The sequence below is a fragment of the Bombus terrestris genome, chromosome 4, assembly GCF_910591885.1.
Source record: "Bombus terrestris chromosome 4, iyBomTerr1.2, whole genome shotgun sequence".
Lineage (NCBI taxonomy): Eukaryota > Metazoa > Arthropoda > Insecta > Hymenoptera > Apidae > Bombus > Bombus terrestris.
Genome location: NC_063272.1, coordinates 3,283,157 through 3,303,579, shown reverse-complemented (window position 1 = coordinate 3,303,579; position 20,423 = coordinate 3,283,157). Strand labels below are relative to the sequence as shown.

The window sequence follows — 20,423 nt, the reverse complement described above, 5'->3', positions numbered from 1 at the left end:
TGGTTGATTGAGTGTTACTTTGTTAATTTTGTAATAATAGATCAATTATTATTGTTTCACATGAGAATAGCAAAAAATGTATGATTTAACAACGAAATGTACGTACAATATTGTATGTATGTATGTGTGTATGTATATTGCATGTGAAGTTTTTGAAGCTGCATAAAAAAATAAAACTTCTCACAATGCATTTATATAATTGAATTTATGAGTACACATATGCTTGCCATTGTAAAACTTCATTATCTAAACTCCTATAAGACATCACGACTACTTGAAACAGTATAGAGTTGTGGTCAAAAGAAAGTTCAAAATTGAAACTTGCATGTGAGCATTAGTAACTTTGTACTAGGTATTATACTTTCCTATCCGTGCGATTACTATTCATGTTAGTAACCGTCATCTATTGTGGGAATATATATCACGTCTATTCATTACTCTTGTAAAATATAATTCCGTTTCCTAAGATTATAATAAAATTATAATGAAATGATATCTTCTAAACTTTCTTTTGTTCGTCACTGTACCTCTTTAAAACAAATAAAATAAAATAAAACACAATAAGAAATTTAAAAAATGAAATACACGTAATATACTAAAATATCTGTTATTTACTAAAACATATTACTGTATGTTATAACTAAAACAACTTTAAAACGAAATCCGTCATTACCAGTGACTAGATTCACAGGAAACTTCTCGATCACCTTGGCGAATTTGTTGCTGGATGACCTCGTAAACGGAATTGCCAAGGTATCAACTTGTTCGAGAAATCCACCGGTACGACTTCCTATTGATCTTTCACCTTTCTAACTAACTACTCGTTCGCCGTCGATCCTCGCCGTCTCTGTATCAAACCGTTACGTTTAATCGGCGATGGATGACCACTGCATTGTATTGCAGAGCAATCTTATTATTTGAGATTTTCGCATAAATTCCACAAAGTATTCGCATAAAATGGAATTTTATAGATAAATGGTCAAAATTAAAGAATGTTACATAAATTTAGAATACTTAAAACTCTAAATTTAAAAATTTGGTAATACACATATTCTTGGTAAATTTATATACCAACGTTTTATTCTTCTCCAATGTTTTTAGTATTATGTTACACTATCATAAACCAACAAAAACTTTCAATTTAAACACAGTACTTAGAATAATTCGAATCTTTTTAATTATTAATCAAGGAAAAGGTAAAGCAAATATCCTAAATAGGAAATATCTTGGATGTAACTGATTAAAAATTACTACGTATGTGTAATTTCACAAGATGCTACACAGGAAATTTTTATACAAAATAAAATTTAACACATTTTCAGTACAGATATAACAATATCTTCGAAAAATTAAAACTGTACAAAGACATTTGTAGATATTTTAAAGTCGTCTTGTATACATACATAGATAATTGTCTATGTCTTATGTTGCAAGACAGAACATCTTGAGGAAGAGGTTTGCTTTGCTATCCTAGAACTTTTGAAATTACATATTGTAAAAAGCGCTTCATTAGAAAATAAGGATAGATGCTAATATCTTAGTGATCACTGTATTTTTTTAAATCAAATAACCTAATCCAAATACATTGTTCATATTGAGTTAACACAGTTTTACCCTGTATATATCGAGCAACAATCATCGCAGAAGATATTGCGATCGAAATTACGCAGAGGTCAGCCCCGCGAGAAATTTACCGTTGGAGGGAAACTTTTTTTCTAATCACCAGACTTTCTAGTCCATTAACTGTGTACGATCGAACCATCCATGCATCGCATCAAGTGACTACGAAACGATTTTCATTATCGATTGCGAAACTCCTGGGAATATAAAATGCGGATTACTCGTTTTTTTTATTTGTTTGATAATACATTGCATTTGTTGAATCATGCAGCCCTACGAATATTTTATCGATAGAATTTTTGCTATTTATTATTTATTTCAAAGTGGCTACCTACAGTTACGAGCGTGAAAAACTTGAATTTGTTGACTATTTTATTATATATAGAGTTCTATTGTAATAAAGGTATTTTTAGTAGTGAATGAAACTATTTATAATTGATATCTTTTTTACCGATGATTTAATAATAATGTTTATAGGAAAAATGGAATAAGCAAGAATCTTTATTACTGTATTGAATTGACAGTTTGAGTAATAATAATTTCAGTTGATGAAACAATATTTAAACAACACCTCTTGACAAAATTCGAAAGTTATATGTACAGTTGCAGGCATACTAACAGAAAAAATCCTCTTATTTTCGCAATTCTCTGAAGAAAATTATTTATAAATATACTAAAAGAGTTTATTAACACATTCGCTACCGCTGAAGTGATTCATGTCATTTAAAATTCTGTTCCTGGTTGCCGCTGACGTGAATTCATGTTATTTCAAATTCTGTTTCTGCTTACCGCTGACGTGAATTTACGGCATTTTGTAAACTTTTTGTGATAGCCGATAAGTTATAATACTTAATGATTTTGAGCATATTGCTCAAATGCTTGAAAATGATTTTTCAGGCAATGGGAATTGAAATAATTTTATAATATGATTTCGCAATACAATTAATATACTACGTAGTTGGTCAAAGAATACAAGTTAATTATTCATTTGTTGGATTTAGTTTGTTACACAATATGTTGTGTAGCTTTCAGTGCTTCGATACTTCAATGTCCGTTTTATTGAAATACAACGTTATATATATATATATATATATATAGACAAATAAGAGGGGAATCTCATTTGTAGCTTATTGACTACGGACCCAGAAGAACCGAAGAAGAAATATAAGATAAGAGACAAATAATTTTCAATTACCGCGGCTGAATAAGAGAAACGAGCTTTTTTGCAACGGCAATTCGACGGATAGAATAAGTAGTTGTAGATATGATATAACAAAACAATACTTCTAAATTAACTTCCATTTTAATGGCAGAACTTGCGGCAATCAATTATAGACCTATGGAAAATGTGGACAGCATTCAGCTGAGACTCTCGCGTGAAAGATACAATGAGAAATAAAACTTTTCATAATAAAATTAGTTGTTTTTCCTATATGTATAAATTTGATCAAATTGTCACAATACAGCGTAATATGCAATATATAGCACGAGGAACTAAGATAAACGTTATTTATTTCTTATCTTTTTTAAAATTATTTTTTAACATAAAAGAATCAAATTTCGGGATCGGTTTTATTGCCCAAAGCATAAACATGAATCATACATTAAAAAGGAAAAAATCAAAACATTATAATAAATGTAAATAAGAAATTCTCGGTATCTCTTAATATCTTATCATTGATTCCAAATTGTCAAATATCTCTTTAGATAAATTGTACAAAAATATATGGAACATAAAGAGAGAAGCCTGTTAAAAATTATAAGTATTCTACTTTTGATGTATAGATTGCGTGTATTTCTGCACCTTTAGATTTCACACAAATGCATAAAAACGCGCAATCTATCTATCACTACTACGATATTCTACAGTACTAAAACACTAAATTCATAATTCGTCCCCACAGATCTAAATACCAACAAGCAAAACCACCATTCTATTTTCCAAAAACGTCTCATTCGAGGCGACGCGCACGCGGCGATTACAAACAGCAATAACAGGAACTCGACTCAAATGATTGGAGAAGTCGGGCGTATCTTTGAGATCTTCGAGATCGGAGATAAAAGGGTCGTTTCTTTGTGTCGAGGAGGCCCAAGGGCCATTTCTAACGCAAACCCGTGGAGGGAGATTCGATGATCGAGGAAAGGTTTCCACCTTATCCATCTACTACCTACTCGATTTCTATTACCTTACCAGTGGACTAACGCAAGAGCCCTCGGGACAGACGAAGAGCGCTAGACGCCATGACACGCTCCTCCTACCGGAAACAATAATCTTGGCTGCATAATATTTACCTCATGAAAGGTGGCTCATGAAAGTATTTGAAGTGTTCATACTTACATCAAACATTTTGTTTGTACAAAACATTCTGAAATTTTATTAATGCTATATTTAAACTTCAGTGTCATGATTCTAATTTATAAAATTTGAAACCAATGTGAAAATGTATACAGGATGTCTCAGTAATCATGAGCATTTGACAAAAGGACAATTCTACATGAAAAAACAAGTCGACATACGGAATAGAGCATTTTTATATAATGTTTCGCTTTTGACCAAATGAAATTTACAAATTGATCAAACACTACTGAATGAGAACAGTTCTTAACTGAACACGTTCAAATTCTATTGTCTTGGAAAAATTTGCTAGTTGTTTTCTGATTCTTTATTCGTATCTAATCAGTAATTAGTTAAATTTGCATATACTAAGCGAATTTTTAAATTCGATTCAGAACAGAACGCTGTATGAAAAAATGTTACTCTATACAAGGTGTTCGGCTACTATTTCAACATAATTTAAGGCGTAATTCTTGAAGCCGAAATAAGACGAAAATCAAAAATAAAGGAATTGCGTTTTCGGCTTTGTGTTTTAGTTATTGACAATCAAAAATTTTCGGCCAAAATATCCCTGCACGTGAGCAAACCTTACACGAACGTATTTTCCATTTTTTTTCACTTAGAATTAACTCTTTGCCAATTGGGTGGCGGTTATGGAGAAAGCCTATATGTATGTTAAGCGGGCATTCTGATCGATAATAAATCGTATCGTAAATTCTTTCTGGCTAAGAGAGAGGGCCTGTCTAGAAGGGGTACGATTATAACAAGTGCGTGTTTTATTTGCTCGACGCGGATCGGTCCTTTCCGTTGTGGAAGCATATCATTTCCTAGGAAAATTATTCTTTCCGACGTATGCGATGACCGGCATTGTCAACGGAGATTCTTATTCATTACGGAAGCTTAAATAACGCCAGTTGAACTTGTGATTTACTAAAAATACGAGTAAAATCTTTTTCATCTAAAAAAACAGAAAAATAAACTGTCAATTACAACAATTAAACAATAGTTTTAAGTATTTCAGCGTATTAATAAGATATTTACAATATTGTATTTTATGTATTAACATAATAAAAGAGCATGATTTTTTGTAAAAATATAAACCAATTTGCTAAGGAATATGATAAACCTAAAAAACCGTTAGAAAATAACTAAAACTTTCGAAAATCATTATTTGGAAATTTTCAATTGTAAGGAATTTGTACATTTAATAGTATAACGAAAATCGCCGATTATGAACCTACGAGTATAATATAATTTAATTTCTTCCCCGTTTGAATACATCGCATTTCTGTATCATGGTTTTATTGATATTTGTATTATTACGCTGCAACATATAAAATGTCCGATTCCATTATATCTACTATCGAAAGTTTTCTTTTTCTCAACAAATATTTTCATTTTTGTAAGTCATTGTATGTTTCACTCCAAAACAACGAACATCATTTCTAAGATTTCCTTTATTTATTTAATATGCTGATTGAATAAATGATGTTAATTTTGAAAAAATTGTGTATTCAACGAATCTGTATAAATACATATACGTGTCTTTTATAAAAAAATAGATATTAATATTCCCCTTTTACATAATGTATCGTGCAAAATATAGTGATATTGATATTATTTTAATATGTACATAATATATAATATGCAATATTGTATCGTAAACGTACGTGAAAACAAAATTGTAATCGATTATTTCTTTCGCGCATTATGCAGTCAAACATCGATGAATTGGATCTCTATTGTAGTTCAAAAACCTCTATAAGACTATTCCACTCCGTTGCGTAAAGCTCTACAAATCGAAATGTACAGTTACTTTACTTCAAATTATTTAGCACATATTTTAAGTACGCTATTTTATCTGTATAAGTGAAATTTGGAATGAAGCTCAATCTCTGCGGGTCAAAGTGTAGTTCTATGAGTTCCTTTACAACTTGAAATTATACTACGTGTTTCTCACACGCAACCTACAGTGTCTACGAAAGGTATTGAGACAACATTGTATTTATTACAGCATTTATGTACCAACTAATTGGATCAAAGTAAATTAAATTTTGTATCAAATTTTAGATTAATTTAATTTAATAAAATTTTCAAACATTATCAAAAATTTGGCACCATGAAATGTAAAACCTGATAGAAAGGCGCTTCATTTGAAAATAAGGCTATATATAAATAATTTTTGTAATCACTCTATATGAGGAAAATTGTCATTCATTTTTCTAAATAAATAATCGTTTTTTAAAAGCTGAAATTGACTGTCTTCAAGCGTCTATAATTCGAAAAATTAATCCTTGTACGAATCCTCTCTAAGCTATTTTCGACTGTTAAACCTCTCTCATTAAAAAAATTCGATATGACACAACCTTCGCAACACAAAGATTTTAGGTTTTTCATTGAGATTCGAGTTACCAAGTTTCGACTGTATTTTTGCAATGCATCGACGTGGACTGCTTTATGTAATGGTAACAAAACAGAGTCAAGCCCGCACCGCAAACTTGGGTCGGGTGAAAACTGATTAGCATCCTTCGTTACAGTACATCGCACGCTGAAATTGGGCTATTTTATTACGGATATTGCGTTCCTGGGAAACGAAATAAGTCCACGGCTTTTGAATTGCAAATTGAAACCGATCCCTCGGTGTTCGGGTTTAAGTATTATGAATACATTATCCCGGGGGGAAATTTAAAAATTGTTATAATGAACGATGTAATCGCGGAAACTCGTTCGCAGTTTCTGTGTTACGGAATAATTAAAACGCTTCGAATACTTTGAATATATTGCCAACATTTTTCATATCCCTCGTATGCTCGATGAAAGCAAATATTCTTGAATATTTTAGAAAACTGTGGAAAATTTATTACGTTCAATAAAAATTTCTAAATTATTTATTCGTGTTAAATAAGATTGGAGTTTTGTTAAGAATATTGGAATATATCTAAGTAAGTATATTCTTTGACAGGCTTATAATTACACTTTTACTTTTGCATTTATTATATTAACTACGTATAATAAAATTCAATTTTAATGTGAAATCGAAGTACTGCAAATATCTGTCGATATATATCTATTATATATTTCTATTATAGATTTCGAAGGAAATTTTGTAAACGTAAATTATATAAATTACGATATGGAATATTTATGAATTCGGAGGACATGAAATTTCAAAGAAGTTTTCTATCTTTTTCAATTTTAAATACTTTTCCATAATTCATTATTCCAAGGATCAATATTCCAAAGTCATCTTCATTATAAAAAGTACAATATTAAATATTCAAATATCTTCTAAGAATTTTTAGTTTGTCTCTACACGACTTAATAAATCCCCAGATTCATAAAATAGAAAATTCAACATCCATTGTAGTAAACTAAGTAACGTGACTTATAATTTAAATGGATTTACCATTTATTATTGACACATTTAAAGATCATATTTTAATAATTTCATTTATTTTTCTCAGGAACGATATAGCCTTTATCAGAAATAGCTTTGCCTCTGGCTTTGTTATAAATTATTATTTGGACAAAAAATTCTCAAAAATCGAGTGAGTAATCAGTGAGTAAATCAGTGAGTATAGCTACCACTGCTATGCAATATTCTCTTTTTAAGTGTAAACATGCGACAAATTCGACGAAAATGAAAACGCAACAATTGCATCAACAGAATGGTTGAAGTAAGCGTCAGAACGCACAGAATTTATTACACATCATTAGTAGTGACTACGAATTTTTAAACATCCATTTTATATACTGGAACCGATTTTAATCTCACAATTAATTAACAGAAAGAAGAATCAAGATCTCCCTATAAAAATGAATTCGATTCGTCACGTATTTTGGGTTATATGTATGACACTGCCTTTAACTAAACGCAAGCTAAATATCACGAAACTGTGGAAAAAGTCTGTTCAACTTTTTCATGTTCTTCACACGATAAATCACACTTTCCATTTTTTCTTACAGAAGATTGCCGATTAATTTCATATTATCAAAATTGTCTTTCTATTTTATTCTGAGGCTATATATTCGCATGTATTTTTCACTTTCTTCGTAATTTCAAAAATATTGCTAAAAATATAGCGTTTAATAATCCTGTTGCATAATAATTAACTAACTAATAATAATATTATTAGTAAATTGCAAAGATACAAATCGTAGGTTTCCCTTTTTACAATCTTATAACTTTTTATTTTATTATCAAACCTATTACTGTCATGCAAATGATTTTACTAATACTAATAATGTTTAACGTATTGTTTGTAACATTTTATAATATTATTTGTGCAGAATTAATCTATCAATATAGAAGCAATCTATCCAAGAGCTGCAACAAACATCCTCAAACCTCCCAAACTAAGAGCACACACACTCATATATCACAGTACTATCTCGAAAGCACGACACAAATCGTACTATCCGAAAAAACTTCAAAGAGACTGAAGAAGAGAGAACTTCATCATATACTGGGTGACCGGTTCGTACGATAGAATTGCTCGATTGTGGCATGGCTAATATGCAGACAAACTGCACTGGGGGTGCAGCGTTTCTTCACAAAGAGAAAAGTAGATGACGAATAGGATAAAAAGGGATGAAGAGGGACAAGAGATGATTCGAACGTGAGGGGAATTCTATCATTCTGTGTGTGTGTATACAGAGTGTCTCGATAACTATGGCACAACCATGGTACAATCGGCAAGGATGTGATTCTACATGAAAAAATAAATCGAAAGTATAGAATAAAATGTTTTCATAAGATAAAATCGGATAAAATCGGTTTCCGATAAAATCGGATTTAAAGATTTGTTCGGTATATGTGAAATTAGCTAATTACTGACTAGTGACTAGTGACTGGGTGCAAATAAACAATTAGCAGGAGGTTAGGCTACGTGTCGGAAACAAGTAAAAAATGTTAAATAAAATTGTTCTGTTTATAATCTTTTCTCCAAGAAAATAAGGTTTGAAGATGTTCAATTAAAAACTGACTTGGTACACGCACACTTTGTCAATTTTAAAATTTCATTCGTTTGGAAGCGAAACAACGCATGAAAAAGCTTCATTCCATATTTTCGACTTATTTTTACATGTAAAATAACCTCTTGTCGATTATGCGGTCATGTCTAGTTAACGGAGTTAATCAAGTCCAGGTATACTTAACAAATTTATAAGTTCGGTTTTCTCGAAACCGGAACGTCGAATTAACATATTTTGTTTCATACTTTCGACATGTTTTTTCACGTAGAATCACCCTATATAGGTACATACACATGTACGCGCATAAGGGACTAGTAGAAGTGGAGAGGGGAGGGAAAGGAACATCGGCCAGGTGGTAAAGCCACCCCATGATTTTCTGACCCGTGAAACTTCCCGGGGGAGTGCTCGACCCCGTACTAGTTCTCAATCACGCGATTGAAATGCACACGTTTCTCCGCATTCAACCGGCAGATACGGGACTACACGTGTACACACCGATAAATTCTCTAGTGCTATCTGTTGTACGAAGCATGTATGTACTCTATCGGCCGTCTTATTACCGGATATCGAGTATCGATTACTGGCAGAAACATTCTCTCTCGTTTCGTAATAACAATCGTGACGTCGTGTGCTCCATAACGAGGCATAATAGCGAAGTACATAAGCGAAAAGTAGCTCTTAGTGATCTAAAAAAAAGGAATTCATAATTTAAAAAAATAATGGTGCACTAGGTAGTAGATTGTGTTTATGTGAATTCATATCTTTATGAATATGTAGTTTACTTTGGATATTTCACATATCTTTACATATTATATGAGCTGCGCCTATTTTTACGTCTTTAAATCTTTCATATATACATAAAAATCATACATTTATTTTATACATTTATTATTGTGCTTTTTATTGCAATTATGATTTTGTTATGCAATTTAATTTTTCAATGATTTTTCAATGAAATTTAAAATTAAACATTTCAAAATTTCATTATTATTTCTCCCACATTTTCCAGGTTAAATTTCCACCACTGATATTTATTACAATGAATACAAAGTAAAATAATTAATTTTTTACTCTGTCGTATGTTTTTAACATACCAAAATTTACTAATATCTATAGGAATTTTTAATTATTTCAACTATTTAAGGGTTAAAATTGCTAAAAAATTTCAAATTTCAGAAAAATGAAATTATACAATCTATATAGATAATACATAATACCATTTGAATTATCATTTCAATTCGATATATGTTCATGTATCATCCATGGTATCATTTACAAAAACTCTAAAATTCACATATCAATTTCACAAATTTATACAAATACAATTTATATATGCACATAAAAAACACCGTGCAGAACTTAACCCCAACCTAAAGCCAACCTAAATCTAATATCAGTAATTCGGGTTAAAATATAAAAGAAATCACAGCGAAGTAGCATGCATCATGACACTACTTATCAGACAATTGCTTATCAATTACAAGAATCATCAATCGGGAAGTACTTTCGCTTTTAATAACTCTATCTATCTTTCAACAACCAACATTATCAAGCTACCACTATATTTATATCTTTCATCCTGCTTTTTCATTATTTTCTTTCTATCTTTTTTTTGGAATATCAAGTTTAAATTGAACTTTCATACGCGCAGTCAGCGCGATTCGTCGGCAGATTTCAATCGTGCAACGGATCGTTGAAACAACCACGTTCACGATTGCAATATTACGGAAATATAATATTACGGGCAAATGAGCATGATACAAATCAACGCGTCGTGTACGATTTTCATCGATGAAATTTTCATGGTCGAACGAATGAGCGAGCGCGAAACGCGCTGACGTTTAATTTACTGCTTTCAATTTTACATTATTAATGACGAATGGAAAACAAAAAAAAAGAGCAAAATAAAAAAAATTTGTCGAACAAACCTGGAAACTGAAAATACAACGACGATGCAGAGACTGGCAGTTTGGTTTTATAAACGAACGATCTAGATACGATCAACACATGTACGTGACATTTATTTAAAAAACTAATGTCACGCGAAATTATCTCTCTCGGACGAAAACGTGTCCGTTGAATAAACAAATTGCTCGAGAACTGTCACTTGACTTGTCATTTTTTGGAATTGCTCGAAATGGCGTTCCGATTTCTATTACTTCGATTTTGCATTATTCTGTATGTTATTCTGTATGTTCTGTATTTATTTATTTAGATTGCGATGTTTATACACATTCATATTTTAATAAGCACAATTTAAAAAAGGGAATCAATGCAGAATTTTATTTCATATAGGAAATATAACGAGTACTTTCCTTTAGTTATTTTATATGTGTATTTTGTGTTTTGACACCTTAGCATTCCCCATAAATGCATAAAAATCCACAGTCTAATTATACTATTGTATTTTATATGCTTATCTACTCATATATGTATTTTTCATATACTTATTTATAGATATACTTTATGCTATACTTTTCTTAACAATATATGTTGTCGATTTATTTATTTACCTATGAATTTATATATACGTATATCTCTGATGTTATCATTATTAGTGTGCAAATTCATATTTTATGAAAATTTAATTATGAAAATTTAGTTTAATTTTGAAATTTTCATGAAAAAGTATGATCTGAAAAATGAAACTAAAAGAAATGGAAATTAAAATAGAACATAATCATGGCAGTCGTATCACATTTTAGTGCTAATGAAATTTCAAACTTTTTATGTAATACACACAAGGTAAACGTTTTCTGTCGCAAGCGCGAAACAAATAAAATTTTCTAAGTCACTGTGTATCAGAAAACCATTAATTTTGCACCTATTTAAATTTCACTATTTATTTGAAAATAGTTTCTTGCAGACATCATAAATAAATCAATTGAAACATAATATGTTGTAAATATAAAGAAATCTCAACCGTTGTTAATTATGAATACTAAAACATAAAGATTCTATATTAATTATTAACGTATTTCATACTATTGTAGCCACATCGGTATTATTGAAGCTAATATTGCTATTAGTATAAACAAATAAAGCATCATACACAATGGAACTTCTACTGTCTAAACTTCCGCTATCGGAATACATACTCTGCTAGTCGAACATTCTATTATCCGAACTCCCCGACACCATAATCTGTTTGATACTGAAACAGAGGCATTACTCACAGTTTTGCTTCTAGTGTTGTGCATGTACAGGGTGTGCCAAATCTAAACGATCAAACTGCGGGGGCTTAATCTACAGGTAAGAGGGGAAAAAATATGTTATATAAAATTTGTCAATAAACGCTCTATTACACAGTTATAAAAAAATATTGCACGCATGAAATGGGTAACGATGTAGTTATTGAAAGTCAGCAAAATTCTCTCTGTAAAACCTTGTAGTGTAATTACTTCCATTGTTTACTGACGTAAAACTTGAATCCAAGCACAAGAGCAACAATTACTAGGTAATCATTTTTTTAATGTTATTATATTTTATAACTATTAACGATATGTAATTGTTACCACATGATAAGAAAAAAGCATGTAACTAGGCTGAAACAATAATACAGTGAACTTCCGTGTGCTGTGATAGAAAATGCGTCGCTATCTATTTTGTGTATTCAATACTCGTTTATAACTCCGTTATTGACAAACTTTATATAACATCTTTTTCTTCTTTTCGCTTATAGATTAAGTCCTCGCTGTTTGGTTATTTAAGTTTAATATACTGTATATATACACACAATTCAGTATGAACCTAACAGACTCGTGTGATAGGACGATAAAAATTTAACTCGGGACATGACATGCATAATGCGACATACAAAGTGAAGGCTAAATTCCATTATATGCAAGGTGATGAGCAGAGTATCAGCATTTGGCTACCTAATCACTTTACAGAATAATTTAATAAATTCGTTGAATCTCAATAGTTTGGAAAAAGATTTTAAAAAAACACGTATAAAAGAAGGAAAATGCTAATGTTTGAACGAATCCCAAGCTCGTGACATATAAAGAAACACGAGCCTTCGAATGTTTAGGATCTTATGGCACAGGAAAGAAAAATGGTACTTGAAAGTATCGTAAATAACTCCTCTTTACTAAGCAACAGACTTGGCTGTATTGCGGCTGCAACAATGTATAGCTAAATTAACAGCTTCAAAACTAAAACTGAGTGGCGGGATATTTTTGCATATAACTTGAAAATTAATTGGACGTACAGGAAAGATTTATTCAAAATGTTGAGCTTTATAACATATTTCGACAAGTTCCTACGGTTTCCGCACGAAACCACTAATGTCATTACATTTCTCTATTGATACTTTAACAAGTGACAACTCCTCGTGAGGATCAATCACCTTGCATATAATTATAATGTATATAACTGTTTTGTCAACTTCCTTATGCCTTCTGCATAGGAAGGAGTTGACTTCAATTGACAGAAATGTCTTTGCAATTTTCTTCAATTCATACAACATAGCTGACCGAAAACAGAACTAGAAGTAAATAAACTAACTAGAACTCGATCTGCACTAATTTCTAAATTCAAACGAGGGCCAAATGTTTTGTAAATATAGAAATCAACTTTTATAGACTGATTTTGTCGTAAATTGTGTATGAAAAGCTGATATTATTTTTTCACTGTCCCAATAATAGCGGTATTAGTAGCTTCTGAAGTGATATTGAAATAACTAGAATAAAATACAATTATATGTACATATTGGGTTGAAACATATGGTTCATAGTGTTTTTAAGAGAGACTCAAAGATAATACATAGATTTATAAAAGAACGTATGTCTCGTGTGGCTCAAGTTATTTTCAATTAGCGTTACAATTTGCTCATCTTCAATGCTTATAGCCTGGCAAAACATTAATCAAAATTTCCACTTCTGAACCGAAACCACTTTAGAACGATACGCTTACTTGCAGTACACCATTCCTATAAACGATACATTATCTTTTTTGTTATTTGTACAGCGTTTTTCTCCTCCTGCATTAAAAATACATCAAATGACAAAGATATACCTTGTTTTCCTGCACCTTTACTTTTAAACACACTGAAAATTCTCAACTTAAAATGCACAAATCTACCTTTTAGAATATCAATATATATAATATGTTTCATTCTCAAATGTTGGCGTTTCAAAAGCTGCTATTGAAGAACACACTTATTCCAACCCAATCATTATCCCGCATCCTGAATATTTTACATGACGCTGTAATTTTGTCGTTAATCGTCATTTTAATTGTATAATTTTAAGTAACTTGCGATTCTCATTACATAATATTCCTTTAAATTTTACGTATTCAAAGGTTATGTAGCGTTATAAATGAAAATTTAAGAATCTTAAGTTTTTGTAATAAATTGTAGTTCTTAATACATAATATTTCCCTAAATTTTATTCCAAAAATTTATTACAAATAAAATTACAAAAATCGTAGATTCGAAATGTAAGTTTTTCAAATAAACAGCATGTTATTGCATGCTATTCTATTATATTTCTTTACATTTTGTTGCCCAAAAATTGTCACTTTGTTATCTCAAAACCAATCAGAAGGCCTTCCAAATTCGTACACCAACAGATACAATTTACATGACAAAGATTTAATCACAGTTAGTTCATGTATCGTTCATAGTCTACGAAAACAATGAAGATTAATTAGACAAACGAACGTCGGTTCTTGCACAAACCATCGTACGTGCAGTCGCTATTTAAATCTCAAAGACAACAATTTAAATTAGTTTTGAATCGGTGGTGGGCCGGTTACACCGGTTTAAGCGCAGAAAATCTCTGATGGCGTGACGTTCGACCTTTTGCAAATCGATCTAGGAACGACGACCTTTTGTGTAGGTTTTATTAGGGTCACTAGATGGTCGAACAGACCGTCCTTTGCCACACACATGCGGATCACCGAGTTAATGTCTCAGACCCGTTTCTGAATTAATGAACACTCGACAGAAACACGCGCCAGTTAAACCGTTCCAGAATTTCCGTGTAACATTGAACTTTCGATCAACTTTTGTTTTTGTTTTAAGAAAAATAATTGAGATATTCTTAACACATTTCAGTTTGTGACTTTCTCAATTAATTCAACTCTTATACATATATAACATCAAAAAAACTTGTAAGTATATCAAAGTGTATTTAATTTTAACGAAGTACATATTGTGTTTCTAAGTGAATGGTTTGAATTTATAAATATAATTTGTCAATTCCACAAGGAAATACCAATTCACTGAATTAAATTATTTCAGAATATTGGTACAGTATTGAACTTTCGATCAATTTTAATTTCTGTTTTGTGAAAAACAAAGTGAAATATTCTTGGTATTCGTCTAATTAACAAAGTAGAAATGAAACTTAACGTGCAAGGACGTATCTTTACATTTTCCATAAGTTTCCATAAAAATATCCAATCTAGTAAAAATTCACATATGTATAAACCTAACTAAAGAAATGAAATTTCTAAATAAAAATTTCTTACATCTTCTAAATATTACAATAAGTAATAACTACAGTCTGGGGCATAAACGTCTGAGGTTTAGTAACAATATCTGAAATTGTTAGTGAAAATAACGAAAATAAAATCTAGATGCATGATGAAAAAAAATCCATAACTGTTCTAATTCTTCAACAAAGAAAATTAAAGGATATTAATAAAATACTCTACAAAACATTTCCTGGGCAGGACTTTTCAATTTGAGATATTCGATAAGCAGAACAAAGAGGAATTGTGTAATTAACAGGGGTGGAAAATGAAATTCGACGTTCAGAAGGAGAATCGCCGCCATTCGTGGCGCGAGTGGCACGGCGCGGCGTGAAAAAAGCAAAGGGATAACTGCCGAGGAAGACGTTAAGGGGGAAAAAGAGAAAGACACAGCGTACACCTTCGAAGGTAATTTTAGTTACTTGACAATTTGGCACCGTCTACGCCAAATAGAAAGTCACGCGCGTACCGGCTTCTCTTGGAGAGAGAAAAAGATAGATGCACACAGTTCTTACAAGAGCAAAAGAAACCGAGAGGGCAGAGAGAAGAGAGGAGAGTGTACAAATAAAGAAATAGAATGGCACAAACGGTAGAAAGGGAAAGAACAGAAGAGAGAAGTCGCCGAGTAGAGGGCTGTGGTACGCGTGATAATCTATTTGCTCCTTCCGTACTGCAACGGGACAAGAAGTCCTATTTATATCGCGAAGAAGCCTCGGTTTAATGAGTCTAGCTGCTGTCACGAGTCTACTAAGATACGGTCGTTCCTCTATTAAACAAAAGAACGTCGAATTTACGATAAAATAGGAAAAGAATCGAAGGACACACACGGCAATATAATATTATAATCGTTAAAGACATCTCAAAATTTAATTATTGTTACAACGTTTCGAGGTTAAGTATTCCTAGTGCAAACATAATAAATATAATAAAATATATAATAAATAATCCATTTTCTATCCTTTAGTTTATTTCTAATACATCAAAATTTATTAATGCACAAATTGCGAATTATTTCAGCTATTGAAGCGCTCCCATTCAGTACGAATCACACAAAAATAATAAAAATAATAGTCTAATATAAAAATAATATTAAAATAACTTATTTAAATTTTGTACACTGTACATGTTAAACAATAAGCAAACGTTCTTTAAGAAGAAACATAAACAACCTAATACTCGTGTATTATTGATATAAAACAATAAGAGGAATGATCTAAAGCAACTTTCCATATTGTATTAATAATATCAAATTAATTTTTTCAACTCTTGTGCACTGTAGGTGTTAAACTATGAACAAACTTTCTTTAGCAAGACAAAGAACTTTCGCTATGGAATAAAATAAAGATTAATAAACTGCATTCTAAATAAGATTTTTACTTTAATCCTACCACTATAGCGGTCGTTTGTGAAAGTATATATGAATAACTGTAGAACACAAAATATCTTGTTAACCATTCACAATACGTTAGAAATAGTAAATATGATCATCACGTGTAATACTATACATATATGTATGTATATATAAGTCTGGTTAATCGCAAGACAATCCTCTGATAGAGAGTACAGCAATGTTGACAGTAGACACACAGATATAACGTACGTTGAAAATCGTAGTGCAAACCAAAAAAGGATGGTTTCTCTTGCAAAGCTAAGTAATGAAAAGAACGTGTGAGATGACATTTTCTTGTAGGAAAGTTCGTTTTTGAATAAAGTGATATTGAAAATCTGTACATATATAGATTCGTAGAAATATGCATGGATAATCTTACGTCTAACAGATATCACTGTAATGCTTAAAGCACAAAGATGATTAATATTAAAGCATAACTTTTGAAGTCACGTCTTGTTCTTTCAAACATCAGAAGAAAGTAAAAAAGGTTAGAATATTACAGTGGCTCATGATTATAATCTGTCTTTTTTCTCTATATCGACGTTTCCCTAGTTAATAAGAAAATATCATTTTTACATAAAGCAATTAACATAAAACAATTTATATAAAATACAAGCAAAAATTTTCTTTCTATACATTATACATGACAGTACACATATATGCATATATACATATAAATCATACCAATATTTTTTAACACTAGGTTTACGGGTTTCTTATATACCTATCTCTACGAAGACCGGTCAAATTGACGGGTAAACAAAGATTTTCTTTAATGTATTTTCTTTAAAAAATCGATTTATTCAAATTAAGTCTGAATTGAACAATATTAGGCTTCACGTTTAAATAAATTATTAATAAGTAAAGTCTTTTTTTTTTAAATTATCACGGAAATGATAACAATAATATTAATGCTATAGGGTAATCATATTTATTGAGCATATTTTTTACAAATATACTGAATTTTGTTTGTGCATTTTCGCCATACGATCTTTTTGCGATATATACAACAATTATTGCTCCTATTTTCTTTTTTTTCTGCAGTATCCCACTTGGCAATTTTTTCGCACTTCTGACATTGAAAGTGACAGAAATGAAGCGTCTGATCTTTGGCAAAATATGAACTCCTTTCTGGATATTTTCGATCCGGTGCACTCTTTACACAATATCCACGCGTTTATTGTTGCCAAATCTAAAATATTGAAAAAAAAAACTTAAAGGGGCCATCGAAAACTCCCTGCTCCCACACTATATTTGCGTGCCATCTAGTCAATGACGTCCACACCAAACTTTGTTTTATTATAAAAACCAATGGTTTCTGGAACACGTTTCTAATTGTCTTCTACGTGTATACCTGTATGTTTGGTGCTTAGAAGGAGGATTTTTACGTTAGATTTATTTTTATACACAGTAAGCGTGCAGTTTTCTGATTTATATAAATTTGAGGAAAACAAAGTCATCTTGTTCTTTTTTTCCTTTGAGCATCGAGTTTCATTTTTCTTCATATAAGGGAAACCATTCAAAATATATTTTGTTTGGACATCAACTCCAAACCAAAACTTAATGCCAAATTTACGAGACTTATTCGGCATATATTGTGTAAACCTGCATCGGGGTTTCATTGGAAATAATTGTTCATCTATTGAGATATTAGAGATTGAGATATCTATTGAGATATTGAGGCTTGTAACAAGCCTGGCTATTACTTATAAATCTGTTCCATATTTCGGATATCAGCGCAAATTTATCTGTTTGCAATCTTTCGGAGGCTTTCAATGATTTCGCTTCATATGCGCCGCCGGCATATAGAATTCCTAGAAAACTACATAACTCAGCAACTGTGATTGTCCGTCTTTTTTCAAAACTCGATGCGCCTCGGTTTCAGTGCAATCTTTTATGTGTTCCATTATGTGTCTGTCAATTATCAATTTGAAAGCACTAGTTACACAACCCGACATAATATTTCTCTTAGCATAGCCAGTAGGCCCTGCGATATCCTTGAATATCATACGAACGGGCGTCCTATCCCTAGATCCGCCTGCTTTCAGTTTTATCCACTGTGTCCCGTCAATTGCAATTTCAATTTCACCCATTACATTTTGGGATGTGCTTGAAATGCTCGTCCTTTCATCCTCGGAGTCAGAACTAGAAAAAATACGCATCCTTTTCTTGTTACGACACACTTTTCCTCTTCACTATCCGAAGATCCTTCTGTCTCTCCACTTTCAGTGTATTCAGAACTTTCACTGTCAGCTTCGCTTTGGCCTAATTCATATTGATCTTCTTCGAAGATATCCTCAGAAAAATCTTCATTGATGTTGACAATTTTATTCAATATCTTATTATATCTCCTGGATTTACTCGTGATTGCTAGGAAAGGGGGATTGGTCAAAAAAAGAAAATACTGTGCCCAAATTCAATTATCCTATCGTAAATACTTACAATAAGCGGAAACAATAATGGGAAATGTCTACAATAACTGGAACTTGGGCACACTGTCTTTGAAAAACGGTTTGTTTATGAAGTCAGTTAGCCCGTCAATTTGACGGGTTTCGTAAAGATAGGTATACTACATACAGATTTTAAAAATTAGAAAGCCTAGGAAAAAATAATTGTGGGTATAAATTCTTTAGATGAAATGATTAATTTATGATGCAAAATAGTTAAAATTAATGCTATGATTTTTGGGATATTTCATTTCGAAATCCGTCAAATAGACGGGTTACGAAATCCTAGTGTTAATAAACACAAAACAAACAGCTGCCTTAAATACTTACAGAATCTTCACTTCACTTATTCTTTATTTTTTATTCTTTTACTTAGTTTACAGCATAACTTTTATTTTATTCCATAATATAAGATAATTATAGGTTCTAATTCTAATGCATTCTACTTTAGATCCGTTTAGTATCTATTTTAATCTGTTAATTCGTGATACAGTTGATAGAATCTATACATATATATGTATATAAGATCTAATATATGAGACAAAAGATAAGAAATATATTATCTAATTTACTGCTCATTATGTAAAATGTGTATACAATAAATAAATAACAATTATGTTTTTTTTGGCTACAATAAGTATTGTAACATATTAAGTAACGATAAATTCAATAACAATATCATAAACAAATACATAAAACCATAATCACTCAAACCCCGTAGTGTTCGAATATTAGGACTCTTATTAGTCACTGTATATTATAAACTAAGAAATACAAAAAAAAATTTTTTTTAAATCCAAATAATCTTAAAATCCAAAAATATAAAAAAAACAAAGGATAAGAAAGTAACGTTATTGAATCTTCAATATTTGACATATACCGATAAGACGTATAGATAAAAAGCTTTTGGTATCAGGCGTAGAAAGTGTGTATGAATTTAGCGAAGGTGATATGAATATCGAATTCATCGATTACCGATTACCGATTACCGATTACCGATTACCACGCTACCGGTTCCGCGGTTCGCGTGCGTGCACTGCTTCTCGAGAAGAAAAACGAGCTGTTCGGCTAGCGGGAACAAGGAGGGGGTAGAAACAAGCTTGAAGAAACACACAGGTTGCACCTGCTGCCGCTGCAACGTACTCCCGAGATATGCTTTCCCCTCCTAGGGAAC

At 31.3% G+C, this 20,423-nt stretch overlaps 1 protein-coding gene across 6 annotated transcripts in view; it reads right to left on the bottom strand.

Annotated features, from left to right (window-relative positions):
• The window catches only part of LOC100646289 (protein scalloped), a 340,073-nt gene that overhangs the window by 313,873 nt on the left and 5,777 nt on the right, over positions 1 to 20,423 (bottom strand). Inside the window, exon 1 of one of the 6 annotated variants that reach the window (XM_048405342.1) lies at positions 12,028 to 12,046. The exons of the other annotated variants lie outside the window; for them this stretch is intronic. The gene's annotated coding sequence lies outside the window, so the exon portion shown is untranslated. Of the gene's footprint in view, positions 1 to 12,027; positions 12,047 to 20,423 lie in introns of those variants that run through there. 6 annotated transcript variants of the gene reach the window in all.